Raw genomic sequence first — 16294 nt, 5'->3', positions numbered from 1 at the left:
TTTAACTTACCCAAATCGTAAGAACTCATATCTTTCCTGGGTAGGAAAATGACAACACCTCCGTTGAGCTACTCAGATGTGATCCTTTCTATTCATGCAGTCCCACTTGTGTGTCTTAAGTAATGTCCTTGTCATCTCTCATTGGCTCCCAAGGCAGTGCTGCCTATGAACTTCTGGCTGTGCACACTGGCCTACACTGCAATACAGTCACTTCTTCCTGCATCATTAACTAATGTTCAGGTACTGTCCGAGCTCTCATGACGGAAAATCCATGCAACCCACAGGGTCCTTTTGTGCCTGGCAAATGAATTTGTTACAACTGGACACTAACAGTGTGGTCTGGCATCTATAGTCCAGTCAATAGTGATCATTATTATAGTATTCCACATTCAAGGCAGTTCCTCATATCTGAGTTACCTGAGGATGCCAAGCTGTAAGAGGTTAGCTGGCCATCACCATCCACTGGTGCTCTTAAAAAGCTGCTGGGGGCTGGGCGCGGTGGTTCACGCCTGTAATCCCAGCACTTTGGGAGGCTGAGGCGAGTGGAACACTAGGTCAAGAGTTAAACACCAGCTTGGCCAAGATGGTAAAACCCCGTCTCTACTAAAAATACAAAAATTAGCCATGCGTGGTGGCGGGCGCCTGTAATCCAAGCTACTTGGGAGACTGAGGGAGAGAACTGCTTGAACCTGGGAGGTGGAGGTTGCAGTGAGCCGAGATCGTGCCACTGCACTCGAGCCTGGATGACAGAGCAAAACTCTGTCTCAAAAAAGAAAAGAAAAGAAAAGAAAAGAAAAGAAAAGAAAAGAAAAGAAAAGAAAAGAAAAGAAAAGAAAAGAAAGCCTGCTGGTGATTCTCCATCAAATTGAGAACAAATTGTGTAACACATCCTGCGACTGGAAAATTGCATCCAGTCACAAATGCAAAGATAGAGAAGATTCAGATCTTCTACCGATGAGCCAAGCACTTGGCCAAGTTCTTTACATTGTTAATGTAATTTTTAATAATAAGCCAGGAGGATTATTGTCATTCTCTATCTGCGGATGAGGACACTGAAGCTCCGAAAATTTCAGTAACTTACCCAAGGTTCCACAGCTCATAATGACAAGGTTGATATTCAAAACTAGATTTATTTCTATCACCTTATGGAAAGATTAAAGAGCTGAGGAGCACTTTGTCAAGACTCACATGTGGATTTCAAACCCCAGACAGCTGGCTGTGACTCCAGCTCCCTTAGTCTGTATCCGAAAAAGTCTCCTGTTGATGGAAACAGATTTGAACTTTTTAAAAGGCAAAACAAGCTCTGATAATTCTTTGAAGGCGAAGCAGTGCCCCCAAACTGAGGATGACCCCAAAGAGGCCAGGTGGACACATTAGATCTTTGGTACCAATTGATTCCATCCTGGGCGTTCATTCATTTTTTGTTGTTCTCCCTCGGTGGTTTAGGAAGTTGCATTTTTGAACTAGAATCCTGGCCTGATTTGTGACAAGAAGCATGAGATGTGATGGGACCAGGACTTGTCACAGCTGACTACCATGGATAATTTAGAGGGCACTTATGGAGGAGGGAGGTGGAAAGAAGAGCATATTTTAAATCAGGAATATCCCAGTTTATTAAAACATTGACCAGCTCCCATATCAATGGGTATTTAAGATGGGAAGATAAGAAAAATTCAGTTAATTCTTTTAATAATACAAGAAATATCCTTTTAACGGAATGTTTAAAAAAATACATGTAATAAAAATTTTTAAATAAGTTTAAATAAATTTTAAAAGGAGCCACAATTAATATTTTGGAAACAGTAATCAGATGTTTTACTGAGTGAATGAAATTACCTGGAATGTTTGGTCTGAATTTCAAACTTTCATTCCCACAAAAAAAAAAAAAACTGATAAAAATAAAAAAAAAAAAAAAAAAAAAAAAAGAAAAATTCAGTTAAAAAGCCACCTTACGAGAAGATGCAAGACAAGGACACTTTCAAAATTCTTCCCAAAGCTATATAAAAGTTAACAAAAAATAAGCACTATGGAGAAAATAAAAATATAGGTCTGTAAGCTGTCGGCATTTTCTTCAATAGCATTGCCTTTTTATGAACTCAGAGAGTCGATGTTCTCTTCATGTCTCATGATGAACACCCTGCAAAGTTGACAGTCCTTGGCTTCCTTATCCAATGCTAAGTGTATTTCTACCTTTTCTGGATGCCTAGGCTCAGCTGCAGACATTCTTCCCTCCAGCCTGACCTGAGCCTCCCACCAGGAATGCTCTACCCATTTCCTCCCTACCAAATCCCACTCCCATCCATTTCCACAAAACTGTCACTGGCTCCCATGTGGTTTTTCTGAATATGCATGATAGTCTTTATCCCACACCTTAAGTTTTTATCATGTGATGTCCTACAAACCTTACTATTAGTTGTTTCTCTAAATTTAGGAACGTGGTTTATATTTTTTTCATACCTCCAAAATACCTAGCACCCTAGTAGGCTATTTATTTATTTACTTATTTATATTTGAGATGGAGTCTCACTCTGTCACCCAGGCTGGAATGCAGTGATGCGATCCCAGCTCACGGCAACCTCTGACTCCCGGATTCAAGTGATTCTCCTGCCTCAGCCTCCCAAGTAACTGGGATTGCAGGCACGTGCCACCACTCCTGGCTAATTTTTTTTATTTTTAGTATAGACAGGGTTTCTCCATGTTGGCCAGAATGGTCTCAATCTCCTGACCTCATGATCCACCTGCCTCGGCCCCCCAAAGTGCTGGGATTACAGGTATGAGACACTGCACCCGGCCAGCTTTTCATTTTTTTTTTTAAGAGTTGGGGTTCTCACTATGTTGCCCAGGCTGGACTCAACTCCTGGGCTCAACGGATCCTCCTGCCTCAGCCTCCCAAGTAGCTGGGACTACAGGTACGCACCTCCGTGCAGGCCATTAGGAGGCTTTAATAAATACTTAGGCATGGTCCAGTTTTATCCACCCAAGCTACCCTTTCAGTCCCAGAGCTACAATTGCATTTTGATGGGCAGGGACACCCAGCATACTAGAGGTAGCAAAAGAAGGAGGTTCTGTTTTGTTAGCACCTTAAGGATAAAACCACAAAAGCACCAGTATAATAGTACACACGTGTTTCTCAGGTTGAGACTTCAAAAGGGAAGCATTGATTTCAAGTGTCAAAGAAACATAAATATTGCTATTATGGCAACAGATGGGAGAAAAAAACAAAAGGCTTTGGTGACATTTTCACTGGATGGCTGTCATTCACCAATTCCAACCTTTGGTTTAAAGTAATCAAGAGGAGGCTGAGGCAGGAGGGTCACCTAAGATCGGGAGTTCGAGACCAGCCCAACCAACATGGAGAAACCCCATCTCTACTAAGAACACACAAAATTAGCCAGATGTGATGGGTGGCGCATGCCTGTAATCCTAGCTACATGGGAGGCTGAGGCATGAGAATTGCTTGAACCCAGGAGGCAGAGGTTGCGGTGAGCCGAGATTGCGCCACTGCACTCCAGACTGGGCAATAAGAGTGAAATTCCATCTCAAAACAATAATAATAATAATAATAATAAAATAAATTAATCTTGAAGCTTCAGTGGCTGTCAGGGGTAGAGGGACAGGAGATATCGACAACAATGTCTCAACAGTTAGGGCAGCATCTCTGGTTTGAATAAATGTGAACCACCAGTGCTTCATTACATACTTTTAGAACTGATGCAGTTTAAGACCGTGAGTACAAGCTTGTCCAATTTTCTGACAAATTTCTTTCCCAAGTTCAGAATTGATTCTTCTCCCCTTAGTGAAGACAATACCTTAGGAACCAAAGTTGGCTGAAGTGCCTCCCTATTTATTAAATTCTTTTTGTTCCACTTCTGATCATATTCGAAGCCTGCAAAGTACCATTCAAGATATACGAAAACTGGCCAAAAATCAAGAGTAAACATTTTGAAACAGGTCAACATTCAAAGTTAATAGATGCATGAGAGTTGGTTGAACAGAAAGGAAATGGACCAGCTCTTTAAGTGAGACACGGTTTGGTGGGAATCCCAGCCAGACCCTTAGATGACTGGAAGCAAATTGTTACATCTCCCTGCCCCTTGGTCTCCTAGTGGGAAAAATGGGGATCATAGCAGCCATCTTCTGGGAGTGGGGGGTGATTATTAAAATCATACTGAATTTTAGCGGTCTGGCACCAAGGGCCATTACTGAGGAAGCGGTATTGGGGAGGACATTAGAAAGGCAATCTTACGGTCATAACATCTGTAGGACTTCTTTCCACTGTATCCTGAGTCCTTATCCCTTGTAACTCCTTCAGGAGTACTGGCCTCTTATTGTCGCTCTTCTGCAGCGTTACCTACGATTCTCCCCCATTTAAAATTTGCCAAAGTGCCAAATTTCTAGGTCTTGACAAAGCGTTGTTGGATAAAGCAAATATTTCATTAACAATCTGTCCCCAGGTGCTACAAATGTTCCACCTGAAATGAAAGTCGAAATTCATGTGGTCTTTCCCTCCAGCCGTCTCATTCCCTGGCAAAATAGAGGTTTAATTAAGGTCAAATCTCCCAAGCCATAGCAGAGGATGGATTCAGGTCAGTTGAAACAGATATTCTAGTTAATTTGATCTAAATGGTTGTGTTTATTTGGGGAGGGAAGAGAAAGACCTTTACAAATAGAGGCTCCTGGCTAGCACAGCATCGGGGAAGGGAGAACAGTCACTCCCCAAAGTTTGAACCACAGGGAGCTGTACATGTCCCAGAAAACTAGCTCCTGGGAATTTAGGGGGAAAAAAAGTCTGCACAATTCTCAACTCCAGGTTAAATATCTACAATAACAAATTATTAGCATATTCTTGGTAATGCCAAGACAGAGAAAGGTTTGATCAGCTTGAAGACCCCAGATCTCCAATTAAAAATTAACTGAAATCTTCCACCAAACAACTTAGTCTCACACATAAAAACAGATCTGCAAACTGGAGAACCAGAAGACACAGCACAAGACAGGAGGATATGAAATGTCATCAGAACCAAGTGTCGCTTCAGTAAATTCTAATGGAGGAGGGTTTTACATCAACAGGAAACTGGAGAGACTGATACAGCCCCTCCCTGAAACTTACATTCTTGCTTACTATTTTTCGTTTTTCCATTTGTTTCTGTTTCAAGCTTTCCGTATATTTCTGGCTCACCAACCCCACACTTCCCTCAACAGGACTCTACAGTTTAAGATGCAACTTTTGTCCTACGACTCAAGTCTTCTGCTTCCCAGACCTCTGTTCATAACCCAGGATGCAAAGAAAAATAGCATCCTGGTCTAGCAACAGATCCAGGTTTTGTGGGGGCCTGAGGCTTATATAATTTGGGGCATTCTCTGTAAGAAAGGAATATGGAATTATGTTTCAACATTAATATTTACTTAAAATGAGAAAATCAATCACAGGGGCTGGGACCTTGGACGCTTAAATCCCTCTCTTCTGAGATTTCTGCGAGCCTTCGGTGACACTTTGGCATCACCTCCCAGCTACAGCCTCCAGGACTCCCAGCAGCTCTAAGGGCACCCTGCAAGAGGGACCAGAAGTCTGCAGCTCATTTGCATGACAGTAAACTCACTCTGAGAATTTCCCTAAAATGAAACCCAAGAAATGTGAACATCTATCCCGTCTTGTCATGTCGCTACCTGGCAGACATATTTCACACTTAAGAATGATGCCTGCTGCTTCTACCCCAGTACCTGAGGTGATCTGTGTTTTATCCTCCTCCAAAAAGTGAGACGATGGATTACAAGTTGCCTAATTGTAAAATTCAGAAGGGCACATTGTATTTTTAAAGTGCAACATAGTTTTTTTCCATCAAATTCAAAACTGTGAATGTTAAACTTAAAGACTCTTTCCAGCTTCTGTTAGTGACAGACAGAGCTCCCCAAGGGGTGGCTGCCTTTAAAGACAGGTAAATGAGGGCCCATATAAAACAGCCAAGTATTGATGTTGTAGTAAAATTCCGGAAAAATACATTGGCAGACAAGTAAATTTGTCACTAATAATTTAATGTAATTTCCCTAAAATGGAGGTAATAGGTACTCAGGGAATACACCTCCAGGGTTTACATCAAATGTGCATGTGAAAAAATCGTGAAATAATATTTTTTTAAATGTAGATGCTTTGTCTGACATGTTGGTTTATGATGAAAATTATTCTTCCAAAATGAAAATGGGGAGGGGAAAATAGAACGTCCCCCACTCCATGTATCCTTTAGCTTCCAAACCTTTCCTGGTGGTGGCGGCTGAGCAGCCGTGACTGACTGGAAGCTGGGAACATTTGTTTGCACTTTATTTCCCCCTTAAAATGATGTACTACAATTACCAAATATTAATGAACCAATCATGTTGCAAATAGTATTTCCTGTGTCACTCTGAGTTATAGAATCTAATATTGGGCTCATTTGAAACATTCCAAAGTTGCATATTTTTTTCCCCTTTGCAAAGTGACAGCTCAAATTGTGTTTAGTTGCATCCGTCCAACCATGAGCAAATCAAGTATAAAAATTTCATTTTGTCTAAGTGTTAATGCAATTTTTTAAGCTCATATCCTAGGATGGCTCACTTTGCACTATGCTGGGTGATATTAGATGCTGCTTAAACATGATTATCAATTATATTACATGGTGCCAGAAAATTTTAAAATACCACTTGTTTGAGACTCAAGTCATGAAGTTCCAAGAAAGGAAAAAATACAATGAAAGAAAAAAAAATTCTTTAGCTATTTCCAATGCACCAATGTTTATGTTTATATTACAAATAGGCTGATTTTCAGCTATAAATCTGAATTTCATTGCCGTTATCGTGAGTTTAATATGAAAAAAGACTTGCCGTGTGCTCAGGCAATAAGGAGAGACGCAGCTGTCATAAACTCAGCTGCTGAATGGAACAACCCGAGACCTAGAGTCAGGGGCAGGAGGGAGGAAAAGAAAGAACGGCTGAGAGAGAGAAAGCAGCCCTAAGCTAGAACCATCAAAATTATGAATTAATATCAAAGTCAAAATTATAGAATGTCCATCATTTTTTTCTATAGAATATTGACAGAGTGAAATGAATTTAGCAGATAATAAAGAATCTATCCCCCAGAAGAAAAAGAGGAAAGAAAGAAAGCAGTGAAATATGCCGACTTCATAAGCACATTTCATCAAATGTGTGAGCTTAACACAACTGCCAGGGAAAAGCCTGATCCAGTTTTGCAGGAGGTCACCGTAAGAAGTCCCTGGCTGTTCATGCACCTCCACTTTCCCTGATTTCTTACTCCAGGCGCTGAGGCCAAATGCTGCTTCTTGCTCAAAGACACTCCTTTTTCCCCCACATCCGATCTTACACATACTTCCACGCACAGGACTGGTGCGCTATGGTAATGAATGCTAATGGACAAAGTTACCAAAAAGTATTGATGATGGTCCCATTTTCATGGCCCCAGAAGATGGACAAATTTCATTTTTCCTGTTACCACACTTCCAGTGTCCTACACTTTCTAGGAGAAAAAAAATGGTTTATTTTAGGTGTCTGAGAAAAATGTATTTGGATTCTAAAATTATTTAAATACAATATACATGCGGAACTATGAAACAAGCATGCCATACTTTTATTTACTTAACTCAGCCTCAGCTAGCTCTGCACCATTTGGGTTTGTAAATCACGTATGCAAAATCTGCTAAATGTTTAGAATGCTGCTGTTTGTAGTGAGCTGGTTATGTTTTCTGATATTTCAGAATAATACAAAACAGCCACTTCACCAATGGGAAGGCACACATCTCACAGTGAGATTACAGCCCACACCTGCCTAACTCAATGTGTTCATACTTAAGGAAGTTTAAATGAAACAGAAGCAACCGAATTATCTTCAAGTTCAGGATTCTGGGTGCCTTTCTCAATTGGGGTCCTATGAAAGAATTAAGCCCGCAACCTCCAAGACATCCATTATGGATATAATGAATGAACTGCTTACCCCTGCATCTAGAGTGTAATACTCATGTATTTTTTGGAGAGTAAGAAAATGGTCTCTCAATTCACCTTCTGTGTTTCTGTGGTTTAGATAAGGATTGCTGGTTGTGAAAAGGAGGCGGGGGCACTGGTCTCCAGACCAGTGGCATTTGTGTCATTTGGGAGCTTGTTCAAATGCAGATTCTGAATCAGTAGGTCCAGGATGGGTCCCAGGAATCTGCATGGCTAACGAGTTCCCAAAGTGATGCTGATGCTGGTGGTCCCAGAATCAATGAGCAGTGAAGCTCTAAAAGCTGCCTGTCCTCTATGAAATTGAATTCTTAAAGGATATTAACACAAGACGAAATAATAAATTTCACCTGTTTTATGACAAATCTGTTGGTTTTCACTTTGTGTTGCGCGGGGACCTGTATATATCTTCCGTCACCAGGATGGAAGCCGTTGAAGAGCAACTGAACCAAAGCAAAGCCGCAGAGTGAAAGCCACAGCTTTGGTTTCCTTGAATCCATTTGTGCCCCTGCCCAACAAGGTTTTCCTCTCTAAATGCACATTGTCATAGAAAACTTGTACCTGTATTTTCTCATCGATATTGGGTTATGTATTTTGATTTGCAAATCCGTTGATATGAGAAAACTTACAAAGGTATGAAAATTAAACATTCATTTGATCAACGACCTCCACGGAAAAGAACACAGTGACATGAGATGAACTCCTCCTCGAAGACCGAGCCTCTATGATCACCAAGAAACAGCCTACTGACCTTTGCTGCCAGTCCCATCTTTCTCTGGAATGCTGTTCCTCCTTCCACCTGCCAAATACTCTTGCTACCTTTCATGTCCAACCTGGGGCTTCCCTGAAGACTCATCATCCCTCCTACCACCCCCCCACCGCCATTTTTCACTGACTGTGTACTCAAACTGTGTGCGGCTCATATCTGGGACTCTACACCTTTCATTATACTATTGCTTTGTTTTGCTTTCTAATTGTTTCATCTAACTGTACAATCTCCCTCAATGTTCAGCCCAAGGGATATTTATTTAGCACCTGTTTTGTGCCAGTCTCGGTGCTTAGCCTCACGGATAGAGAGGGACTTACGCTTCTAATGTAGCCATAAATACGGTTGTTCCCTATGTCAAAAATACGCACATCATAATATTGTAGAGATGATTGATATGAAAACAAAAATGTTATGATTATAAAGTAGAAGCATACGCAAAGTTTTGAAGGAGAAAGAATTTTTTTTATTATCTTTCTACTAACCTAGAAGAATAGCTAAGCAAAGAAAATTTCAGTAAAAGGTAAAGGGCAAGAGACAAGCAAAAAACAGATGTAGACAATAGCAAAGTGAATCCAGGTGCTCCGAACTGTCTATGATCGTTAGAACTTGGGAACAGACAGAGGAAGGGGGAGACAAAACGGAAGAGGCTGGCAGGAGCCGTATTATGAAGAGTCTTATTTGCTAAGCTCAGGAAAGGTGTCAACCAGGCCAGAGAGGATCAGATTTGCAGATACTGTTGATACAGTGCAAGGGAATATCCTAAACTTCTTCACGTCCTCTGCAAGCCAGAAAGTTTGAGCCACAGAGACAGAAACCGCTCAAAGATTGACTGATCAGCTTGTCAAGAGAAACCTAACTTTAATTCTTTATTTTTTTTTGAGACACAGTCTCACTCTATGCTAGGCTGGACTGCAGTGGCACGGTTTTGGCTCACTGCAATCTCCTACTCACTGGTTGAAGCGATTCTCCTGCCTCAGTCTCCCGAGTAGCTGGGATTACAGGCACGCGCCACCACGCCCAACTAATTTTTGTAGTTTTAGCAGAGAGAGGGTTCCCCCATGTTGGCCAGGGAGGTCTCGATCTCCTGACCTCGTGATCTGCCCACCTCAGCCTCCCAAAGTACTGAGATTACAGCTGTAAGCCGCTGCAGCCAGCCCTGAGTTTTAATTCTTATGACTTGAGCTCTTTTGAATGAAGGATGTTGAGAAACCCTGCAATGGGTACCCTTCTAATCTATTTCCTCATATTAATGATCATAGGGAAAGTCTTGACATGCTTTAAGAAGCTGTTACTGGGAAGTGGCAAGAGACGCACCGTGAAGAGGCAGGTTAAGCTGGCGGGAGAGTGCAAAGTATCCCCAGAATGATGGTTTCGTTGAGGTCCAGGATTCATCTTGTTTTTCTTCGTAACCAGATCGTAGCGCACCCATTAACTCCTTCTATCACATACCTGGGGATAAGGCATGCAGTTTATAAGCTTTCTCATTCTTAAACATATCATTGAGAGGTATTGTAATCTTTTAAAAATTATGGGGTGCCAGTAATTTTCCCCTCAAATGTTTTCTTTTCAATTCTTCTCTCAAGCAGATTTTTAAAAAGTAGTTGATTCCTAGAGTTCAACTGTATGGATCTATTTAGAGAAAAAGTATCCATTTCATAAAGCAACCCTATTTTTCAAGCTTAGAGAAATAATCTGCAGAAAAGGGCTTCAGCCAAATTGAGCTTGTATTTGATCCTAAGCAAGATTTCTTCACCAGAAAACAGGAGTCCCGCAGGCAGGTAGGGGAGGTGAACCATTTAAATCCTGAGAAGTTGAATTTTCTCAAATCAAAATTATCTTGTACTCCTCGTTCTACCCTGCTCTGGGCCAGCCTTGCCCATAGAAGATACTCAACAAATTAACACTTGATTTGACTAAATTTATATTGCTTTACAGAGCACTTGTGTCTTTTTTAATTGTTCTGAACCATATCGGTAAACCTCTGAGCTTTCCGTTGCATGGGAAGCCTGCCCTATTTCTTTCCATTGCATTTATGTTCTTTAAATAATCTAAAATATAAAAGTAAAAGCAGCAGGCATTTAGAACCAGACCTTTTAAAATGCGCTCCCAGCCCTTGCTGAGATGAAGTTTAAATGTAATAGAAGCAACCTGAATTCAGTGGAGAATCCAACCACTGACTCCAGGGGCACCACACAGGACCCAGTCCCGCAGATATATGAACGTCTATGCTCCAGGCAGGCCCGTGGAAAGAAGGGGTGTGTGGCTGTATAAATCCTGATACAGGAAGACAATGAATCCACAATGCACACACAGCCCACACGGGCTATCACACACTGTAATAAACCCCCGCCGGTGTACCCGTGACAAAGTTGATCCCAAAGGATTGAGAGCAGTGATGGAAACTATAAATCTGTATCAATAGCCAGCCATTCCTCCCACCTTCCGTGTGTCGCCTGTGTGTGTGCACAAACAAGGCCGCTGATACGTAAATACTCAGAGAAGTGTAATCCATCTCCTGCTGCACATTCTGCTTCCAACCCTGCCCTGTATGATGCCTGGAATTTCATACAGTATTCAGAAGGATCGAGATGGCCCAGCCTTGTGTTCGGGGCAAGTAAGCAGGGGAGTCTGTCTCCAGCAGATTCAGAGATTTTCTTTTCCTTCCTTCTCGTGGAAGAAAAAAAAAGACAGCGTCTTAAAATTACATTGCTGGTGTTTATGATTCACATTACAAGCAATGCAATCACTACACCCAAATCGAAATTTCAATTATGATCCTGTGGACTTAATGTGAATAAAGGCCAAGGCCTAGTGTTTTCTAAGGCACCAAAGAAGGATGCACCTGCCACGGAGCTAATCACAGGAGGGAACAAGAAGAAGATGGAGGCTGGGAAGGAAATGAAGGACAGAAGCAAACCCAAATGCCATAAACTGATATGAAGTTAAAAAAAAGAAAAAGAAAAAAGAAATGAAAAGGGAAAAAAACCCTATAGCACGTCCATCATCTGTGCTTGGGAGATGGACATAAAGAGATGAATTTAAGGCACCCTTAAATTCCTGACACCTTTCTCCTCTAGCTTGGAAATCCTACTAGTTAAAAATATGATTGGGATAGCTAACAAAGCACAGACGACAAGACAGGTTGCATACGAAATTCAGGGTAGTTTGAACTGATAGTCTCTTTCAACCACACAAGAAAGAGGTAATGGAGAGAATGCTGCCGATTTAAGCAAGCTCTTGATGTAAATGAAAATAAAAACCACAACAATTTTTCTATCCTTGTAGCATTTGGCTAATGAGTCACTAAAACCATTCCTGGCCAATCCATCATTTCTGTTACAGAGACTCAAACACTCTCTCTCTCTCTCTAATTGGTCTAGACAGGTGTCATGATATTTCAGCATGCTGAAAAAAAAAAAATTCCAGAGGTTTTCTTCCGGGAGACTGAAACGTAGACACTTTGGAAAACGTTAGTCTAATTTCAACCTTCTTTGAAATAGTTTGCATTTAACAAGAAAATAAAGACAAACACACGTCTCCAGATTTAACTCTACCTCCAAAAAGATCAAAAAGGCCCTTTCGAGGACCAAAAGGAAAACTGGAAATTAATTTGATCATTTGGAGAGGGTGACCCTGCTCTCAGAAGTAACAAGTTTTATCTGGGGATCTCACTTCAGGTACCTTGCTTTTCTAGAGCGATCGCAAGCAAAATTAAACACACGGGCTTTCACATGTCAACTTCACCTTGCCATAGAGTGGCTAAAGACAACTTTACACTAAGGAATGATTTGAGGCGCTGCTCAGTGCCTTTTAGGGCATGGGGTTTCACCCAACTCCATACTTAGGAAAGGAAAGAAAGGCAGTAAATTAGGAAGAGAGCAAATCTGAGGAATGGACATGCCATCACATTTTACCAACCAAATAACAGCTCATCAATGATATTTTAAAGCTGTATTTCTACCAAGTTATGACATAAGTGAACAACAGTGAGGAAACAGGATGTCCAGCTGGCATTTCACTGTTCACTCAGAGACTTGCAGAGAAAGAAGTGAGAAAAGTCCAGTTTAAGAACGAAGCATGGCAGGGGTCAACTTGTCATTTCCTGGATGCTATCAGGAAAAATGATGAGCTTACTATTTAAATATGTTTTTTTTAAATGCCATTTCTGGCCAGGCGTGGTGGCTCATGCCTGTAATCCCAGCACTTTGGGAGGCTGACGTGGGCAGATCACAAGGTCAAGAGATCCTGGCCAACATGGTGAAAGCCCGTCTCTATTAAAAAAATACAAAAAAATTAGCTGGGCGTGGTGGCACACACCTGTAGTCCCAGCTACTTGGGAGGCCGAGGCAGAAGAATTGCTGGAACCCGGGAGGTGGAGTTTGCAGTGAGCCGAGATTGCACCATTGCACTCCAGCCTGGTGCCTGGTGACAGAGCAAGACTTTGTCTCAAAAAAAAAAAAAAAAAAAAGCCATTTCTTTGGGAGAAGGGGTCATTACGCAATCAGAAATCATTGCCCAGAGAAAGAGGTGACATGAATGTCTACTCTACTTCTGTTTGCCTTGGTTTGTTTTAACCCGGTAATAAGAGCCTAGTTGCTGATGCACAAGGCTTTACTAACTTGAAAGTGATGTTGAACGTTCAGGCATCAATGCCTTCCCCGAAAATGTTTCCACTTGCAGCCGTGGTAAGAAACCATAGGCATGATTCCTGAGATGGATGCAATAGGCCATCACCAGTCAGAGTGCTGAGGACACCAAAGAGAAACCTGAAGTAGGCTCTTAGGTCAGGTATGAATTTTAGGTGTGAATTTTACCCAACTCCTTGAGTATCTATATGTAAAGGCTCTGAAACTAACATGGCCCACAAATACCCAGTGTTATCTGAGAATATTAATTCCTCCTCTGGATGTTTTCAAAAATAGTATTTTCTATGCCCATCAATGATAGACTGGATAAAGAAAATGTGGCACATATACTCCATGGAATATTATGCAGCCATAAAAAAGGATGAGTTCATGTTCTTTGCAGGGACATGGACGAAGCTGGAAACCATCATTCTCAGCAAACTGACACAAGAATAGAAAACCAAACACCACACGTTCTCACTCAAAAGTGGGTGTCAAACAATGAAAACACTTGGACACAGGGAGGGGAATATCACACACCGGGGCCTAGGGTTAGGGGAGGGATAGCATTAGGAGAAATACCTAATGTAGATGACAGGGTGATGGATGCAGCAAACCACCATGGCATGTGTATACCTATGTAACAAACCTGCATGTTCTGCACATGTACCCCAGAACTTAAAGTATAATAAAAATAAAAATTAAAAAATAGTATTTTCTTTAGCAACTCAAAATGTGGTATATACTGCTCCCAATTTCAAGAGAAAATAAGTGGTATAAAAGCAAGGGAATTCAAACTTCAGTAGCTTCTGTAACTAAAAACATTTAATCTCTATGTATCTACCATCTTATCTTTTCAGCTATACGTCATGTAGAGATCATTTCTATCTATATATAAATTACAAATCTATGCACAGAATTGGAATTATATGACAACAAGAAGTCATCATCTCTGGGTTAGAAACAACACATGGTTAATTTTTTCTTTATGCTTATATTTTGTATTTTTCTGTAACAAAAATGTTTTGCATCTCTGGTCAGGCACAGTGGCTCACACCTGTAATCCCAGCACTTTGGGAGGCTAAGGCAAGAGGATTACTTGAGGTCAGGAGTTTCAGACCAGCCTGGGCACCATGGTGAAACCCCATCTGTATAAAAAAAATACAAAATTGAGCTTCGGGGGCAGGGGTATGTTGCATGCCTGTAATCCCAGCTACTCTGGTGACTGAGGCAGGAGAATGGCTTCAACCTGGAAGGTGGAGGTTGCAGTGAGCCGAGATCATGCGCACAAATCATGCCCATTGCACTCCAGCCTTGGCGATACAGCGAGACAGCAAGACTCTCTCTCTCTCTCAAAAAGAAAAAAAAGTTTTGCATTTCTAATTAGAAATATCATTTATTTTAAATAAAGCAAGTAAGCAATTTTCTTTAAAACTATAAATCTAATTTAAAAATAAGAGGAGCTGCGAAGAAAGAAAATGCCCCAGGGTGGATTTCAAAAGGTAAAATGTTTTCACTAAAGTGGCTGCATGCAAAATGTGACAGTCATTTCCAAATTTAGTATACACGTGTCAAGCAATTTGTGTGTTCCTGAAGGGCTAGTTCTGGGCAGGGGGTTAGAAAAAGGAATAAGAAATGGTTCTTGCCACTAAAGTGCTGAAATTTAATTGGTAAGGATGAATACATGTTGGATCATCCAGGCTCACTCCTGGCCCCGTCAGTACCTAAAACTTAAGCCCAAAGAGGTAGATGCCTGGCCTTATAAAACTCTGCAAAAGAAGTTAGTAGAAAGTCATATGGGCCAGGCATGGTGGCTCACACCTGTAATCCCAGCACTTTGGGAGTCTGAGGCGCATGGATCACGAGGTCAAGAGATTGAGACCATCCTGGCCAACATGGTGAAACCCTATCGTTACTAAAAATACAAACATTAGCTGGGCATGCTGGCATGCCCCTGTACTCCGAGCTACTTGGGAGGCTGAGGCAGGGGAATCGCTTGAACATGGAGGCGTAGGTTGCAGTGAGCCGAAATTACACCACTGTACTCCAGCCTGGTGACAGAGCAAGACTTCATCTCAAAAAAAAAAAAAAAAGTCATATGATCATGGGGACTCCAGAATAGAAAGATTTGATGAGCATAAAAGCAATGAACGAAGTTAACATAAAAAGAGTGACAGCTTTGTTGTATCTTAATTCTTATGGTTCAAACATTACCTTAAAATTAAAAGACAACTTCTACCTAAATGGCTAAAGGTTCATCACCTTAATATAGAAAAAAGATTGAAATTGAGAAGGAGAAACCAGAGGCCCATTTTAAAAGGGACAGATAATTCACAGCAGAGAAACTGAGGGGCCAAAAACCATGAAGTATGTTTAAACCTACAAGTCACCAATGTAATTCTAATTAAATCAACAATTCAATCTTGTTTTGTCCTCTGCCAGATTAATCAATGCGTAAGAAACACCAGATCAGTAAAAGAACAGAGATGCGTTCAAGAATGATAAAACCACCCTCAGGCCGGGGTCATCTTTCAAGGAAAGTAAGGGGTTAGTGATCAGGATTTGAGGCTATTTGTAAAGTTTTATTTCTTTTGCTTGGTGGTGGGTACCTGGGTTTAACTACATTACTCTCTAACTTTTCTCTATAACTGAAGAAAGTTACTTACAAAGGAAATAACAAAACATAATATTGCTCATTACTAGTGGCTGTGGTCACGGCGTTGATTGGCATGGTTGCTAATACTTCTTCAGAGTATTAGCAACACATGCCAAAGGCCTTAAAAATGGTTAATGAATACAAAAATTAGCTGGGTGTGATGGTTTGCGCCTGTAATCCCAGCTACTTGGGAGGCTGAGGCAGGAGAATTGCTTGAACCTCGGAGGTGGAGGTTGCAGTGGGCCGAGATCACACCACTGC

The sequence above is a fragment of the Cebus imitator genome, unplaced genomic scaffold (assembly GCF_001604975.1).
Source record: "Cebus imitator isolate Cc_AM_T3 unplaced genomic scaffold, Cebus_imitator-1.0 Scaffold118, whole genome shotgun sequence".
In the NCBI taxonomy this organism is placed as follows: Eukaryota; Metazoa; Chordata; class Mammalia; order Primates; family Cebidae; genus Cebus; species Cebus imitator.
This window is presented reverse-complemented; position numbering follows the sequence as displayed.